Raw genomic sequence first — 13,546 nt, 5'->3', positions numbered from 1 at the left:
GGTAGGGTGACTTAGGCCACAGGGAGGAAGCTGCTTATTACAGTCTTTAGCTCTTTGGAGAAAGATGAGGACCAGAAGCTGAAAGTGTGGTCAGGACCTGTTGGCCAAAAGACCGGAGGAGAAAGGCTGCAGAGAAAGAAAAGTTGCCGTGGGTTACCAGGAAGGAAAACCTGAAACTGGTGCTGAGGCTCTAGGGAGCAGTTGTCCCAGGAAGGAGACCCTGGACCAAACTGCCCCTTCCTGCCATAACTGCAGGGGTGTCCGGAGTTCAGGTCTGGGTGCAAAGGTGAGGGTAGGTGGGGACTAGCAGAGGATTCCCTGAACTCTGTAGGACATCACGGGTCATTCTCTCTCCAGTGAAAGGGCAAATGCTTGTTGAGCAGGTGCAATGCATTAGGGACTATGTGAGGGACTTGATGTGTATTAGCTCTTGTAATCCTTAGGACAGCCCTGTAAGCAGGCATTAGAATGGGGAAACTGAGACTCAGAGATGTTACATGACTTGCCCAAGTTTTCCTAGCTAGGAAGGAAATAGAAATAGGATTCCAACTACTTCAAACACTTCCCTCTAGACTGTAAGCAACATGGGGGCAGAGAATGGCTAGTCCTGCTCTCTGCTGGCTCCTCTGGTGTGTTTGTCAAGGTGCCTGGCACACAGCAGGACTGCGCAAGTGTGTGGTTGAGCCCAGGTCTACATGTTTCTGAGCCCATGCAAGGTCTTTGACGGTTCCCCTGAGCTCTTCCTTCTGCCTTGTGGCAGCCCCCTCGCCTTCCCTGGGAAGTACTGCTTGTTGGTTGGGGGAGGTCTCGGGTTGACAACACCCTGCCGCCAGCTCACTAGCCCCTTTAGGCCCCGAAGAAACTATTGAGTAATGCATTTTGCTTGGGTTTTGATGATTCGTGATTCATGCTTGTGAGGAAGGCAAGGGAGTGACTCATGCTGATTTAATAAGCCTAGGAATATTCCTGAGAAGTAGCTGATAAAGTGCCGGCTGGCAGCCCACTCCCCCGTGGCTGCCAGCGCCAAGTGCTCAGAAATCACCAGGTTAAACAAGTCTGCAGAAAATTCAATCTTCCCGGCATGATTTTCCTTATTTGAGCTAATAGTATGAGGCGCCTTTCTCCTGGCGCTGGGAAGTACACCGGCCTTGCCGTCTTCCCTGGGAGCATGGGGGAGAAGGAGAGCAAATGCCTTACATTTAGCAGATGCACTAGGAACTGCTAGGAACTCCCAAGGTTTACCTTGTGCCCTTGGAACCAGCAGCTCCGCCCCAAGGGAAGCCAGCCCTGTGTCCTAGTGCCGGAATGATGGGGTAATGCGAGCCAGCCGCCCCTTCTCCACAGGGTACTGAGAACGAGGCCAGACAGCAGCTGTCCTGGCCTCTGGGCTGGCCGTGTCAGGACAAACACACCTGGGTTGGGTCCACTGGGGTCAGGTTACTCACGACAAACAGGGGCAGGTGGAGTGTGGTGGCCAGAGGAGCAGGCCAAGGTAGCAGGAGATGGGTCATTTCAAATGGCTCACCAGCAGCCCGGGGGATCCCTGACATCCAGCAGGTATTGACATTGGGATTAACCCCGTGGGTGGATGGTTCCATGCTGGTTCCTCATGTGCCTCTGTGTCACAGTGCTCAGGCAAGAGGGCTGGAGAAAAAAATCAGGGGTGCACCCAGCTTGGTCAGTATCTGTGCAGGGATCCTGTTATGGTTGGCAGTCCCTTGCTTTGAAGCTCTGATTCCTTTCAGAAGCTCCTGAAGTTCACAGGAGCAGGTGGGGGTGGATAGGTCACTGGGAAAGGGCAGACTCTGTTCAAAGATAAGATACTTCCTAAATCTGGTCTCCTCTCTAAGTTCTTTGGTGTCCCCCCGCCCCCATATGTTGAGCCCCTTGTGTCATGTTAAGCTCCGTGCCGGGACCAGCCAGGGGAACAAGGGTTCTGCCTTCATGAGTATGAGACTGTTTACAGTGCAGCCTCTCCTCCCACTTTCCTCTCTTCTCCCCTCCTCCTATGCATCTATCCATCCAAAAAATGCTATTGTGATAACACATATAAAGCATTTAGCATTATGATCTGCTCCATAATTGCTAGTTTTTATTTCATAATTAATATTATTAGGTCAGATGTTGTGGTTCACACCTGTAATACCAGCACTTTGGGAGGCCGAGGTGGGAGGATCGCCTGAGGTCAGGAATTCGAGACCAGCCTGGCCAACATGGCAAAACCCCATCTCTATTAAAACTAGAAAAATTAGCTGGGTGTGGTGGTGCATGCCTGTAATCTCAGCTACTCTAGAGGCTGGGCATGAGAATCGCTTGTACCCGGGAGGCAGAGGTTGCAGTGAGCTGAGATCATGCCACTGTACTCTAGCCTGGGTGACAGAGCAGACTTTGTCTCAAAAAATAAATAAGTAAAAAATGTTTACTGCTGTTATTTAACATCTCTTGCATGCCAGGCAAAGAAAGGTGAATACTGATGCAAATTGGTGAGTGTGTTATGTGAGAGCTAGAAATCCTAGAGCTGGTCTAGCTTCACCCCTCATGCTGCAGATGGGAATACTGAGGCCTAGAAAGAGATGAAGAGGTTGATGGGAGTCTCATAGGGAGGGCATGGCTAGGCCAAGCCTGGAACTCAGGGCTCCCTCTGCCATGGCATGCAGCTGTCATGCTGGGATGGGGTGGTCCAAGGAGGCTTCCTGGAGGAGGTGGGTTTTGAGATGAGCCTTGGGACAAGAGTAGGAATGAGATCAGCAGGAGAGGAGGAGCGAGAAAGGGCAGAGCACAGCAGCCCAGAATGGTGTGGAGGAGGGAACCACAAGGGGAGAAAGGTCAGGAGAGACTGTGTGGGAGGCACCAGAGCCATCTCTGTAGCATCTTTTGATGGGTCCTGCAAAGGCCTCACTGCTCCCACATCCTGCACTCTGCCACTGCCATCATGTACTTCCTCCCTGCTTGTGCAGATCAGATGGTGGCCCTGGGGCCCAAGGCTCCATCTGCTTGTCGCCTCAGCGCTCATGCTCAGTGTTGACTCATGGGTCCAGGCTGGAAGTCACAGGCCAGGCATCCATGCTGAATGCATCTCTCCTGGGAGAGCAAACCCATTCAGTCATAATTTGCCATTAACCCCTTATATTAGTTTATTGGCCTGCTGCAACAAGTGGCCACATACCAGGTGGCTTAAAACAACAGAAATTTATTCTCTCAGAGTTCTGGAGGCCAGAAGTTCAAAACCCTGGTGTTGGCAGGGTTGACTCCTTCGGGAGGATGTGAGGGGAGATCTGTCCTGCTTCACTCGTGGCTTCTGGAGGCTGCTGGCAGTCCTTGGCACACTGTGGCTTGTGGCTACGTAACTCTGGTTTCTGCCTCTCTCTTCATATGGTCTCCTCCTCTGTGACATCTCGTCTTTTTATAAAGACACTTGTCATCAGGTTTAGGAATGAGTCAACCTGGTTTTCATCCTGAGATCTTTAACTTAATTATATCTGCAAAGACTTATTTTTCCAAATAAGTTCATGCTCATGGGTCCTGGGTGGACGTATCCTGGTGGGTGGGGGAGGGGGGCACACCATTTTCACTACACCCCTGGAGCAGTGTGACAGTGTGCCCTTGGGAGATGAGGCACAAGGGAACTTTTGTTGAGATAAGAGGATAAGTCTGGATGAGACATTGCACTGGGGGTCTTGGGCAAATTCCCAGAAGTGTTTGGGCCTTGGCTGTAGAGGCTTTTCTGAGACTGAAGACTCAGGGCCCAGTTTTGAAGTGATGATCAGGGCTTGTTGATAGGCTCCACCATGTTGGGGATGGACCTCTGTGCCCATGGTCCACTTGGGGGCTCATCCAGGGCAGTGCTATCCAGCAGAACCTTCCGTGGTGATAGAAATGTTCTTTAGATCTGAGCTGTGCAGCACAGTGGCTCCTATTCCTATGTGTCTATTGAGCTTTTGAAATACCCACTCTGGCTAGTGCAACTGAGGGACTAGATTTTTTACTTCTATTTAATTTTAATTTTAACATAGATAGGACTATGGGACTAGTGGCTTCTGTATTGAGCATCACAGCTCCAAAGTGTCTTGATTTCACCCCTTCTCCTTGTCTGTTTTTCATTTCACTATCAAAAATGTAATTTAACACAAGAACTGAAATTGTTCTTTTGTTTTTTTATGTACATCATGCTTACAGTTTTAACTTTTGGCTTAGAGACAGAGGCCAGATGGAGCTGACCGGTTTTAGACCCAGCACAAGAAAGCATGGCCTCCTCCTGGAGTGAAATGGAAAAGAGCAGTGTTTCCCTGTGGACAGTGCTGTGGCTCATGGTTGCCTGGTAGTTAAGCAGCAGAAGCAGCTGGAGAGGCTGCAGTAAAATCTACAGTCACTGGCAGCAAGGAGGTTGCTGGCAAGGTTTCTTAGAGTCAGAAAGAAGGGATGAGAAACCATGTCCACATCCCTGGGCCTTGTTTGGAAGTCTATGAGTTTGGGGTTCTTTGCTGTTTATCATGGTTTCTGGGAAGCCACAGGTGAAATTTGGGTCTCATAAAGCAATTTTTCCCCAAATTACTCCTTGTATTCCTGCTTCCACAGATGGATATTGTATACTATCTTGCTTTAGAGTGAGGATATTTATTTTTGCACACTGTTTAGACATGATCTTAAACAACACTTCATTTATTTACACGTTGGCATGTTTTTGACCCTTCTGGATGAAAAATAAAGTGTTTGCCTGAGAACGGAAAATCTCCAATGAGGTGGCTCTTCATAGGGTGATGGGATCTTCATGGACTTAAACTATATGGGCTTTAAGCTCAAGCTCATCTCCTTTTCCTTGCTTCTTCCTGGCAAACCAGCCACAGTAGCATCAAGACTCAAAGCACCTGCCTCTGTGCTCATGCTTCATGGGCACCCATGTGTCCAGGCTAGAAGTCACAGGCTAGGAAGAAGAGGAGGTTCTGGGCCTCAGACTCTGCGAATGCAGGCAGATCAGGCCTATTTTAGATAGGGATTTGTAGAGGTGTCTGCTGCTCGGGGTCATGCTAGCACAGCACTGTGTACATGTAAGACACAAATTAGGGATTTAGAGGCGCGGAGGCTGCTGAGTGTTGCTAGGCAACCTTTCAGCTAGGCCTGGAGGTAACACAATCTCTGGGAGCAGCCTGGTAGGAAACCTCCTAAGGACAAAACTGAACTTTAAAAACAGCGTCTTCTGCAACTGCACCTGCCTCGCTTACCTCTAGAAAGGGTGGGGGCAGGTCAGCAGAGTCGTGCTGTTATATAAGCTGCTTGGGGGAATTGTGCATCCATGGATTCTTTATTTGTTATGTCTTCTTTTCCTTATGTATTTATTTATATCCCACCTTGTACAAGAGAGGATCTGTGGTCACTTTCAGAAACACAGATGCTGCAGCAGGACAAACATTAAATAAGAAGAACCTGGGGCAAATGGAAAGGAAGCGTAAGAAAATAGGAGTGTTGTTGGTCACTCAGCAAGGATATTGAGGATTTACCACGTGCTTGGCTCTGTAGGTACAGCAGTGAACAGAAAAACAGTCATGGTTCCTGCCCTCCTGGAGCTTACAGTCTAACAAGAAAGGTGCAGGGGTAGGGTGGGGGAGGCAGGAAGAAAGGCCATCATGGATCCAGTGCTTTTGTTGGGGGTAGGCTGCAAATTAGACTGTGAGTCTCCTGGTGGCCAAAGCAAGAGGTGACTACAATTATGAGGGGTTGGGTATGTTATCAGTGTTGTGTTGGTAACAGTACAGCAACAGTAGCTTCATCCTACTGTCCTGGGTGTGCAGATCATGACACACATGCCACCAGGCCCTGTGCAGGCCCTTCTCTCCTGCTTCGCTGTCAGCCTCCCTTTGGCATCAGCCTCCTGATTGGGTTCATGTTATCCATGAACTGGTGGCCATCCCTCAAGTGAAGGGCTTGGGTGCTCTTCGGCCCAGCCAGTCCCAGAACTCTTCCCTGCAACCTCCCACTCATATCCTAGGGCAGACTGTTCTCTCTTTCTAGAATGCCATTTATCTCTGTTGTCTCTGTCTTCTGTCGTTGCCCATTTAGGGCCCTTTACAGTTTTTAATGTGCCCTTTACTGACAGCATTTTATTTGCTTCTTCCAGTAATATGGTTTGATTCTGTGTCCCCACCCAAATCTCATCTTGAATTGTAATGCCCATGTGTTAAGGGAGGAACCTGTAATCCCCACATGTCCCAGGGTGGGGGAGAAGTGATTGGATTATGGGGGCAGTTTCCCCCACACCATTCTCATGATAGTGAGTGAATTCTCATGAGATCGGATGATTTTATAAATGGTAGCTTTCCCTGCACTCTCACATGCTTTCTCTCCCCTGCTGCCATGTAAGACATGCCTGCTTCCCCTTCCACCATGATTGTAAGTTTCCAGAGGCCTCCCCAGCCATGCAGAACTGTGAGTTAATTAAACAACTTCTTCTTCTTCTTTTTTTTTTTTTTTTAAATAAATTACCCAGTCTTGGGGAGTGTCTTTATAGCAATGTGAGAATGGACTAATACATCCAGCAACCCTGATGAGCTAGCTGTGATCTTAGTCATTTACAGCAAGAGGAAGCAGAGGCACAGCCTGGCCTGGATTTGCCTGAGGTTCCACAGCTTCCTGACCTCACTTGACTCCTATATTTGGCTTCATCAGATTTGGCATATATGACTTTGCTTATATAGTGGGCATGTAGCTTGCTTATAGACTCTGGAAGAGCCTAATCCTTCTGCTTCTGGCATCTCTCTGGGAGGCAGGCCAGAATTTCATTACCCCTTCCATGATCAGGCCAGGGTCATCCCTTCATCCCATGGATATGAGTATCTGAGGTCTGATTCTCCCAACGCAGTCCTTTTGTTTGTCTGTCTGTCTGTTCATTTGTTCATTCAACAAATACGTCTTGAGCATGCCAGGCACTGTGTACTAATCACCCACCATCCTTGCCCTCAAGGAGCTCACAGTTTAGTTGAAGAAGGATCCACACAGGTGAGATGACAGTGCAGAGTAAAGAAAGTGTGAGTGTGAGTTAGGGTATTAGTCAACAGCAGCACTGGGTGCTTAGGGTGACAGGAAGTCTGGGATCAAGACATATGGAATGGTTGTAAGATCTGGACAAATTTAGCCTATTGGTGTTTTTATTTCTGCTGCTGTTGCTTAACACTCTAACTCACACTCACACCTTCTTTATGCTGCACTCTAATCTCACATGTGCTGATCCTTCTTCTAATTGGGCAAAGTTCACTTTAAAGTGCAGGGGCATCGAATTGCCATATACCCTTGTATGAGTTACCCATAGAAGCAAGAAAGGCCTTACCTCCTGTATTCTTGAAAGCATTCTTCTATTAATGCAACCTTAATTTGCAGCAGCCTGGTGGTATAAGAGACAGCCTTTATAGGTATGCCTGCATTGTAAGCCTTTTATACAAGAGGAGACTTCTTGGAGCACTTGGAGACATAGGGCCCACTTTTCCCTGAGGATTGTTGAAGAAATCTTGTTTAAGAACATGAGGGCAAGTGCCTTGTGCGTGTCCCATTAATGAATGCTGCCCGCTCTCAGGTTACATAGCAGTGGTCTTGGATGGATTTCAATGTTTTGATCCCTCTTTAAAGAAAGCAACCGCAGCTATCCCAATTAGGAATTTGGAAATACCCTTGTGCAGCCGTTGGGGTGGGTGTTGATTGGGCCATTGTGTTATCATTCCACGCATCTCCCAGAGATAGAGACCTGCATAAGTAAAACCATATTTCTGTTCTTTACGATCCAAGGTACCAATCCCAGGACTATGGGGCAGACTCAGGAGGCAGCACATGGGGAACATTCTCAGACTTGGTAAGTAGCTGGCCCGCTGATAGAGGAGATTAAGGTGCTTTTGATCTCTTCTCCCCTAATGACAATGTCTCTAGTTTTAAAAATGACTTGGGGAAATCTTTCTTTGAACAGTCAAGAGGCTGCTTCAAAAAGAGCTCGCCCTGTTTCTAGACAATGTGTCTGGAAAATTATGCTGCTGAATTGTAAATGGAGTTAGATGAATTTTCCCTTCTGTCCCCTTAAAATCATGACTTCGTCCTTTAGATGCATTAGCTGATGACCCACAGTGCACCAAGGCTCCCCACTTTCTCCTGGAGTCAGGCCACCTGTCAAGGCTCCAGCTCCTCAGAGGTTTGCTCTGGACAGTCACATCTGTCTGCATTTGCCTGAGGAGTCGTCTGTATGCTTTAGGGCATTGCTTTGCTGCCATACTCTGCAACCTCCATCCAAACTTGGCCCTCCGCCTGTTATGTTGAGCAGGTAGCCTGGGGAGAGGGACCTCCTGAAGGCAGCAGAATGATGTAAAGGCATTCTGGTGAGATTAAGTCTGGAAGCAGCAATTCCTTGTGCAAGATGTGTGAGGAAAAAAAAAAAAATATGTGAGTGTTGCTTTGGCCCTGAATGCATGGAGAGCTATATGAATTAGTTAGAACTCAGATGTCAAATCATCAATGAAAGAAAATCTGGCTTAAGTAAACATTTAACCCCTTACTCATGTCTTCATGACATGGAGATTAAAAGTGTGAACCTTAATGTAGACTGCATGGGTTCAAGTCCCAGTGTCTCCAGTTACTAGCTGTGTGGTCTTGGGCAAGTCGTTTAATTTTTCTGAGCATAAATTTCCTCATCTAGAAAGCAGCATCTAGCTCAATGAATTTTGAGAAATGAAATAATGCATAAATAAAACACCTGCTTTATCTGCTGTGTGCCCTACCAAATTTTGTTGTTGCTTTGTAATTATAATTATTCGAATGTTATTCTAATCCTTGACTGATTGTTCACAAGCTTTTTACCTTACTTACTGTGACTAAGCTCCTCGTGCAAGGAGCTATGGGACAAAGAGGGAAGGATGAGATTTCATTTCAATTTCATTGGAAAAGAATAAATGCACAAAAAGTAAAAGTGTGTTTTGAAGCATATAAATTTATACCAAAAGGGAGAGATGATTATTAATATTCATATTTAGTGAGAGTTTCCACATAGAATATGAAAATGCAAGAGAATATTGCTTCCACCCTAACAGTAAAACAAACCAGACAGTTTATAAAATCACATATTTTAAAGTCTGCCCTGAGGACACAAGGTAACCTAGTGAACTAAAATCAAAAGAGTGGCAGCCCCTCCAAAGATATTACCCTGGGCAGAGCAGCAGGAGGAGGAGGTAACCATCAGAGATAGTAATAAGAAAACAACTGAAATTGTAAACATGTTTTAAGAGCCAAGTATGGGCTAGCATAACCGTTTAGAATTATTGTAAGCTGCAGACACAAGGGGTGTCTCACTCTTGTCCTTTGGCTTCCACTGAGAGCTTACACAAAAAAATTGGGGGCAGAGTAAAAGGATAGACAACTCTTTGTGGTGCAGGTCCTGCCTGTCTGTAGCAAGAGAACTAACAAACTCCCTCCCATGCTCATGACCTTTTGTGAGTAAGAGGCAGAGGTTATCTGCCACTGGAAGTTCTGGGAGGTGCATACCTGAGGTAGAGGTATACACAAGGCCTGCCCAACACTAAGGCTAGGGCAGGGAAACCAAGAGAAACCCTCATGGACTATGCATGGGCAAGAGTCAGTGGTTATCTGCTGCTGAGAAAGGGGCAGAAAACCAGGTCTTACTCAGGATCTTGCACTGAGTATAAGGCAGCTGTTCTCTACTACTGGGTGAAGGCCAGAAACTGACCCAAGCTCAAGGTTCTACACTGAGTGCGAGATAATGTCATGTGGGGAAGAGAGAGGAGAGCTAAGAGTGATCCTCTCTAAGGCCCAGGTATGTAGGACTGCCTAAATAAATCCTTCTGAATGGTGGGCCTTGTGTTAGGCATCAGACAGTAGTATAACAGTAGGAGAGGGGCAGGAATGTTGAGAGACGTCTTCTACAGTGCAGAGCCTGCTGAAGTCTAAGGTGGTACAGGAGAATTGAGAGAAACTCTATTACACTAGACTTCATGCTAAGTGGGAGACAGCAATAGTCCACCAGTAAGAGAATCTGAAGATTGTAGTGCATTGAATGTAACTAAAACAATAGCAAAGTGCAAACTCAGCTCAAATACAGATTAGATAGTAAGCTTCCCGGATTAACAGACTGATGGAGGAAGACAATTCTCCATTTTTTGATGTATTTGCCTCATTGCTACTATTTTTTACATACAATGTGTTGCATTCAATATAAACTTACCAAACACATACACACCCCCAAGCAAACAAATGAACAATGATATGATCGCTTGTCAAGACACAACATAGTCAATAGAACCAGACCAAAGCTGGCCCAAATGTTGCAATTATCAGACAGGGACTGTAAAGTAGCTAAAATAAATATGCTGAAGGATCCAGTGCGGAAAAGGTAGGCACCATGGGGATTTTCAGCAGAGGTATGAAAACTATATTAAAAAAGATCTAAATAGAAATGCTAAAAAATGAAAAAAATGTCAGACATGAAAAATTCTGTCAATGAAATTATTAGAAAATTGGACACAGGAGAAAAAAACTTAAAGATATATCAATAGAAATGATCCAATCTGAAACAAAAAGAAAAAAGAATGAAAAAAATAGTATCTGAGTTCTATGGTATAATATCAAATGTCTTATATATAATTAGAGTCCTAGAAGAAGAAGGTGAGAGAGAACATGACAGAAAAAATATTCAAAGATAAAAGAATAAAACATTTTCTAAAACTAAAGGGTAAATATAAGCCTTACCAAGAAGCTTAGAGAATCCCAAGCGGAATCAGTCAAATTGCTGAAAACAAAGGATAAAGTATGTCAGTTTCGGCTTGCTACAGGAAAAAACAAAAGATCTTGTCAACCTATAATTCTATATCCAATAAAAATATCATTCAAAAATAAAATTGAATTGAAGATATTTTCAAGCTGACAAAACCAGAAGGAAGCCATCTCTAGGAGATGCTAAAAAGAGTTCTGTAGGCTGAAAGAAAATGATTTCAGTTGGAAACCTGGTCCTACAGGAAGAACTTGCATGAATGGAAAACATCAGAAAGAGTGAATAGGTCTATATATAAAAAGTAGTTTTAAAACTTTTTAAAGATAATTGACCATTTAAAGTAAAAATAACAAAGGAACATGGAGATTAATAGTATTTTAGAATGAAAGTGATAACATAAAGGGGTGGGGGAACTGTTCTTAAAGTGCTCATGAAGTAATAGAATATTTTTTTGAAAGCAAACTGTAATGAATTAAAGGTAAAGATTGCAGTCAGTAGAAAAATCACTAAAAATAATTCAAAGAGGCATGACTAAAATGTCAGTAGAGGAGCTAAAATGAAATACTAAGAATATGTTTCATCCTAAAAATAATAGGAACATAAAAACAAAGAGCGTAAAAGATAAAAACCAAACCAAAATTTGGTTTAAAATCAAAATAGATAATTGCATTAAATATAAAGGGATTGATCTTCCCAATTAAAAGGCAGAAATTGTCAGACTGGATAAAAATGCAAGACTCAACTATAGAAATAAACTTTAAATATAAAGACACAAACAGGTTGAAAGTAAAGTATTTGAAAAAGATAACCTGCAAATACTGTGCGTAAGAAAACAGGTGAAACATATCAGGTGAAGTAGACTTCAAGTTGACAAAAAGATATCAGAAACATATTATCGTGTTATCAAGGGCTTAATTAATCAAGACCACATGAAAATCCCCAAAGTTTTTGTACCTAATATCAAAGTTCCAACATACATGAAGCAAAAATGGATAAAATAAAGGACGCTATACATATACAATCATAGCTGAAGAATTTAATATACCCTCTCTCAGTAATTAATACACTGAAAAATTAGTTGAGAGTATGGAAGATTTGAACAACACTGCTGATAACCTGATCTAATTGACATTTTTAGATTATTCCACACAACAGAAGCAAAACACACATATTTCTCTAATGCATGTGAAGCATTTCTCAAAAGAGAACATGAACTGGATCATAAAACAAGTCTCAATAAACTTCTTAGATTGAATTTCTAAGCATATTCTCTGAACACAATGAAATGTAAAGTGGAAATCAATAACAACAAGATACCTAGAAAAATTATTTGAACGTTTGGAAATTAAACAACACATGATTAAATAAACCATGAGTCACAGAAGAAATGAGGGAATTTAGAAAATATTTTAAATTTAATGATAAAGAAAATATTTTGATAATGAAAATCAGAATTTGATAACAATAATGAAAATCAAAATCTTTGGCATACACAAAATTTAAAGGGAAATGTACAGCTTTAAATGCTCGTATTAGAAAATAAGAAAGGTATAAAATCAATAAACTTTGCTTCCACCTTAAAAAGCTAAAAGAGATGAGTTAACCATAATCAGAGTAGAAAGCAATAAAACAGGAGACAAAAAATCAAGAAAATCAGCAAAAACTGAAATTGGTTTGCTAAAAAGATTAATAAAATTGATAAACACCTAGGAAAACTAATAAAGAAAAAGTCAGAAGATACAAATTACCAATATCAAGAATAAAAGAAGAGACATCACTAAATAGCCTACAGACCTTAAAAGGATAGTATAGTAATATTATAAATAACTTTATGCCAATTAATTCAACGATTTGGATGAAAGGGACAAATTCCTTGAAAAACATAACAAAATGGACCCAAGAAGAAATAGGAAATATAAACCCTATATTCATTGAATAAATTGAGTTTATAATTTAAAAAACTTCCCACAAACAGAAATCTAGGCCTAGCTAGTTTCTCTGGCAAATTGTTTCAAATATTTAAGGAAGAAATAATATCAATTCTACACCAACTCTTTCAGAAAATAGAGTGTTAGTGAATACTTTCCAACACATTCTGTGAGGCTGGAATTACCTTGATACCAAAATCATAAAAGGAAATTAGAGAAAAAGAAATTTATAAACCAAGTTTTCTCATTATCATAACTAAATCTTTGATGATAAAAATCCTTAACAAAATATTAACAAATTCCCATAATATAAAGAAAAAGATAAAGTAGGGTTTATCTCAGGAATGTAAGGTTGCATAACATTTTAAAAATCAATATAATTTACCACATTAACTTATTAAAGGAGAAAAATTATAAGGTCATTTTGATGTAGAAAAAGAAACTGATAAATCCCAACATCCATTCTGGGTAAGAACTCTCAGCAAACTAAGAATGAAGAGACTTTTTTCAATCTGCCAAATAACATCTGCAAAAAAATATATGGCTAACATACTTATTGGTGATTGAATGCCTTCCTCCACAGATTGGAGACAAGGCAAGGAGGTCTCTCTTACAACTTATCTTCAGCATTTAACTTGGAGTCTTAGACAAAGCAATAATATAAGAAAAAGAAATAAAGGATATATAGATTGGGAAGGAAGATGTAGAATTGTCTTACAAGTGACATGATTTTGTACAGAGAAATTCCTAAGGAATTCTTAACTTTAAAAAAGTTATTTTAATTTTTGTGGGTACATAGTAGGTGTATATATTTATGGGGCACATGAGATGTTTTGGTACAGGCATACAATGCATAATCCTATAAAAT

The 13,546-nt window shown here is 42.5% G+C and overlaps 1 long non-coding RNA gene across 17 annotated transcripts in view; it reads left to right on the top strand.

Moving 5' to 3' along the window:
* Positions 1–13,546, top strand: part of LOC103244569 (uncharacterized) — a 316,604-nt gene that overhangs the window by 203,484 nt on the left and 99,574 nt on the right. For 15 of the 17 annotated variants that reach the window (XR_005243566.1, XR_012090848.1, XR_012090853.1 and 12 more), the window contains one exon: positions 7,771–7,834. This is a non-coding gene — a long non-coding RNA (uncharacterized lncRNA). Of the gene's footprint in view, positions 1–1,191; positions 1,558–7,770; positions 7,835–13,546 lie in introns of those variants that run through there. The other 2 variants (XR_005243569.2, XR_501649.3) reach the window with 2 other exon arrangements.

This window comes from Chlorocebus sabaeus, chromosome 23 (genome assembly GCF_047675955.1).
Source record: "Chlorocebus sabaeus isolate Y175 chromosome 23, mChlSab1.0.hap1, whole genome shotgun sequence".
NCBI lineage: Eukaryota > Metazoa > Chordata > Mammalia > Primates > Cercopithecidae > Chlorocebus > Chlorocebus sabaeus.
The sequence above is the reverse complement of the archived record's forward strand: the minus strand, read 5'-3'. Positions and strand labels throughout refer to the sequence as shown.